Below are 5583 nucleotides of genomic sequence, written 5' to 3'. Positions count from 1 at the left end.
TGAAGCTGCCATATATTGAAACATGTTTGTCTTTGCAGCACTACAACTTAGAAAGTGAAAAAACCCAAACCCAAGGTTTTATGCAGGAGGCTAGAGACCAAATTCTGGATATCAGCCCAGGGATTGACTGCAAGATTGAAAATGGTGTGTGACATGTAAAGGAGAAATGGTTCATTGGCCTGGAGACCTTACTATTTAAATGGAAAGAGTAGAAGTCTGATTTGTGTATAACTAAAACTGTTGGAAAAAAAACAAAAACCATCATACTTATTTTTGGACAAAGTAGTAGTTATAACCAACAGGAGTAGACATTAAAGTCATACCAGTTGCTACCAGTTGAGATCCTTTGAATTTACAATTAACAGATTGGTAGGTGTGACGGATAGTTATAATATCTATCAGTATATACAGCTGCAAGAGGGCGTATGAATTAAAAACTTCTTGGTTTTGAAGACCAGTGTTATTGATTAAAAGCACATCCTCAGCTGTTACATTCTTGTGGCTTTTGGTTCTTTTATACTCTTTAATTATGTTGGGATATTGTCCCATATATTAAATACAGAATTCATTTTCATGACTACAAAATTTTAAAAGGGCAAGAAAAATGCCACCGCATTCATGCTTAAACAAGGTGCACAGATATTATGTTAATAAAACACCGAGTCAGAAGTTACTAGTATTGCCTTTCCTGAGATTAAAAATTGGATAGAAGAATGAAAGAATGAAAGCAACAAATCACTGGGTAATAATAAAATATGTGCTTAACTACCAGCCACTAGAATGATACAGTATAACCCTATCTAATTCAAGAATTTCCAAAACGAAATCCCAACCCCTCTATCTTCTCCAAAAGACCAAATGAATCACCTACCTTTACATATACCACATTTAAACTATAAAAAAATACTTTTCTGGTACCTCGGCAGCATCATTTCTGTTACAATTTCTTGCAAATGAACATCATAAAACTTCCTAAAATAGTTGAATGACTCTGGCTGAGACCCTTGAACTGTAACATGATGCGGATTAAATCCAGCTAGGGATACCTAACTGTAGTGATACCTTATCCTTTACACATGACCTTCAAAGAGACAAGTAACTTATTTGCATTTTTGCTTCTTTCACTCAGAGCTTTATATCAATATGTCTAAAATTAAATATGTGTATTATTACCTCTAAAAAAACAAATGACCCTTAGGTGACTTTGATCAAAGTGGTTGCTTTTAAGGAGTTGTCGAGATTTACCCTTTCATGTACTATCACAATTCCAGTGTTTTATTCTTGTTTGTGTGAATACTTGTACACAGCAGGATGTGATATCAGAATGGATGGAAACTTACATGAGACTTAAAGGAAGAGTTACAAGAAGAGAAGTATAACTCTGATAATGTAACTGCCTTTGTAAAAAAAAATCTGTAAAATCATATTTGAGCTCCATTGAAAGAGAGATCTTTTAACTTTCTCAAACTCTTATATTTGATTCCATCAACATATGCTAAACACACCCTGTGAGAAACTTTGAAGAGGTGGTACATGCCACAAAGTGTTTTCTCTAAAATGTCTGTATTTGAGATTTGTGTTGTGAGGATACTTTTTTTAAACAATCATTCTTTTATGGTTTCTCATGTTTTATGTCCTCCTCAAAAGGAAGTAACTGGAGCCAGAATCCACCAGCGTGATCACGAAAATGTGAATTAATATTTGCAAAAAAAAGAAATATCCCAGAATGTTTCTGTTTCTCCATTGCTGGCCTAAAGTGACTATGCTGACTTCTACATGTACTTTGAGGTACAGAGAGAATTTTTATGATACAGATAGAGAAGGCTTGACAAGATACCTGTTGCTTAATTTGTATTCATATTTGCTTATGATAGATTTGAAAAGAAATATCATAATGATTTCTAACCTCTGTTTACTTTTAATATGATGAAAGTCTGCATTGCTTTTTTTCTTAAATCAACTATTTATCAACCGTTTTTATCAACCATTCTGTTATTTATAGAAAGCGTACACACAAATGCAAGGAAACTCTACCATATTTATGTAATAAATTCTCTTGACCAAAAAAAAAGTTGGGAAAAAGTTCAACCCACATTCAATTAGCCATTATATGCAAATCAACAATGATGGACACAATTTTTTTTACATGACATCATGCAGAAAGATTAATTTTACCTGGAATACAACCAAAAGCCTCTGGGGTGCTTATCAACAGTCCTCAGTGGAGGAAATGATAATTTATTTTATGCAAAACAAGCAAATATCTGTTGTTTTCACAGCTCTGACCTGAGGTCTGTCCTGCTGTATCTTGAAATGTTTTTCATCTGTTTTACTAGACCCAATAGCAGGTGTGAGGCAATTGAAAACAATGTAAAACTCAATTGTTTCTTTCACTTCCATGAGAACTTCTACAATATGTGTTCTTGGAGAGGAATTAGTTCAAGGTCAACATTACTGTCATGTTCAGAGGCTGTTTGTCACAGATGAACATTTGTCAAGGTCATGCAAAGCCTAAACTACCAAAGGATGAGCACAAACTTTGGAAAGGAAAAAGATGACCGGAGGACCTGAAAAGAAAATCCCATCCCTGTTATTAGCCAGAGCTGATAATTTGGAAGTTAAACTTTTACATCTTTTTGCTAGGAGTCAGGAAAGTGTGGCTGCTAAAATATTCAGGACAATCTTGCATGTTTTGAAGACTCATTTGAAGGTTCTTGTGCATTCACAATGCTATTGTGGACAGGCTGCAAAAGCATTAAATGTTTCTGGTTGTGCAAGGAGGAACTCAGCTACACAACATTCTGCTTTTCAAAGGGCTCTGAGCTGTTCAAACACACAGAGGATGTCTTGTGAGGAAAAGCAGGAATGTGACACTCTTGACCCCAGGGTCCACAGCTGCTTGAGCTCTTTGGCCTTGTGTGCTGAACCTTCCACACCCCATATGTAACTGCACAGGATGGGTGGGTTGTGTACAATTAGGAGCATTACACACAGGAGCCTAGCAAGTTGCCTGGTGTAATCAACATGGATGTGCTTGGGCTGGATCTCAGCTCATTCATGTCTAAATTGTGAGTTGGAGAGCTGGAATGATGTTGAGCCATGTGGAGAGCTGCAGGAGAAATGAGCCAGGCTGGGGATACCCCAGATTAGATGGAGTGGCAAGAACCAAAAGGAAAAAAACAAAAAAGAACAAAACAACCCCCACCCCCACCATGTTTGCAAGTTTCAATGCAGATCTAACACTCGTACTGACCATGAAATATCTTGTTCATGCTGTACTACAGGATGTAAGTATATGAAATGTACTACAGGTTTATTATCTTCTGCTTGAGTCTCAGTCTTCGTTTATGCTCCATAGGATATTCTCATCCTCTCTCTTTGGGTCCAATAGAGTTGCAAGCTAAGTAGCTCTTCTGAGGCTTGTTGGGACCTTTTAGAAAAACATGAGAGAATTTCCTCTGTTAGAAGAAGTGCAATGTGAGTAGAACCTACAGGTGCTCACTAGCCCCACAGATGAAGATGTCAGGTGTACCCATCACAGAAAAGAAATATTGGAGCACAGAGGATTTGGAGTAAATATTTCCATGTTTGAGGAACAGGAAAAGGATTTTTGGTTTGATTTGATTTTCGGGTATTATTTTACTAATTTATAAAACAGTCAGCGGGTGCTGAGTGCACTAACTGCTCGGTGCCCTGCTTTGTAACATTTACTTTTTAGCCTGTGTGTTTTCATTCAGCTGTATTTCAAATGTAGTCCAGATGACTGCCCATTGCGGACTGTTAACTCAAGAGCAAATAAAATGCAATGTTTAGTCAAGTTGGGCCGTTTCCATTAATCAGACTGCATGATCTTCCAGTAACAAAGTAATGCTGATTTTATAGACTACTTACATGAAGCCTAATAATTCCCCATTCAGCTTAAGCTAACATATACTTTAGTATGGATTATGTTCTCATAGTTAGAAAGAGAAAATGGTGGTATTTTCAACGTAATTGATACTGACAAGAATTAACAGTTCCTTTCCATTTGCTTTTATTCCAAAGATTACTGTATAAATGAATTGCTTTCACATTATATAGCTGAATTGGCTGAAACATTCTGACTCAAGAAACCCATTTGTGCAAGTCTTGAATCTGTTTCTCATACACAGAAAGACACTGAAGTTTCTATCTGTGTCTGGCTAAAGCAATTCAGTACTCTTCATCTGTCATATTTCTCACAAAACTTTGGCAAGTTCTTTATTATTATCTGCTCTTCTTGTGTCTTTCATTTTTTTTCAATAAACTATTTGAGATAAAACAATATTTTGCTCTCCATCTCTCCAGCAATTTTCTATTAGATGATATCAAGATATATTTACAAACTGAATAAAAGAATTTCCCTAGAAATCATCCGTATGTGTTGCACTACAGGCATCAAAATAACCAGAAAGTTCAGAATGATCCAGTATATGCAAGTTCTAAATCTTAATAATAATAATAATAATAATAAAAATAATATCTGCAAACTTAAAACCTCTCAATTACAGAATGTCTTATGCTTGAATTTATAGATCAGTATATACTTTGGCTTAGGATTTCATAGGCACGACATAGAATGTGTAAATTTAATTTTCTCACCATTGTCTTTACAAATACAGTTATATCATGAACATATGTAGTATTTACATATAATTACAATTTCTTAACTTTCATTGCACTGGCATTCAAAAATAACCATGGATCAATTGGCAGTTTTTCCAGATACCATATGAAGTCAGGATAGCTTTTTGTATTTACAGGCTAAATTTTTCATACCTGTCTTCAAGCACACCAACCTATTCCAACATTACATTATGTAGCTCTCTGGGGTTGCTGGATTTCTCTCAGGGGTCTGTGAAATGCTGCTAAAGCAAACAGGTTTATTACCAATACATTTCACCTCTACAGGGAGCCATAACTTACCGGGGAAACCAAAAATTTTTGAAATAGGCAATAGTTCTGCAGTGGCTGACAGAATAGCATATACAACAAAATTTCTCATTATCTTCTTCAGAATTTAGCCATCTCTTCTGTATCATAGACTACTTTCTTGTGCACATTTGCCTGAGAAGTGGATTGAAATTGTTTTCATATTATACACTGCTGATATGCTTGTAAATACAAATTTTTCTTCCCTATATAAATTGAATCAACATTGATATCACTGCATTTTTTATTTTGTTGCTACTGAGCCTTAGTGATTGGAAAATTTTAACTAAAAAAAACCTAATAAATAGTGTTCAACTTTCCAAGAAAAGGAGACAACCACCTCCTGAACCTATTTTCTTACAGATAACTGTAAATAAAATTGAAAACATATACATATGTATATATATATATATCCAAATAATATGTACACAAAATAGTGAGTAATGAAGGATGCTCTTATCTAAAAAAGAAAGGAAAGAATTTGTAAAAAACAGATATTGTCCTTTAGCTTTTTCTTTGCTAAGTGAAGTCTGAACTTCCTAAACCTCTCACATACACCTTGGACACAAAGACCCAAAGCTGGGTACAGTATTTCAGACATGCTTCACCAGACTTCGAGTATGATTAGTTACA

The sequence above is a fragment of the Lichenostomus cassidix genome, chromosome 3 (assembly GCF_008360975.1).
Source record: "Lichenostomus cassidix isolate B80296 chromosome 3, HeHo_3.0, whole genome shotgun sequence".
Classification (NCBI taxonomy): Eukaryota; Metazoa; Chordata; class Aves; order Passeriformes; family Meliphagidae; genus Lichenostomus; species Lichenostomus cassidix.
The sequence above is the reverse complement of the archived record's forward strand: the minus strand, read 5'-3'. Positions refer to the sequence as shown.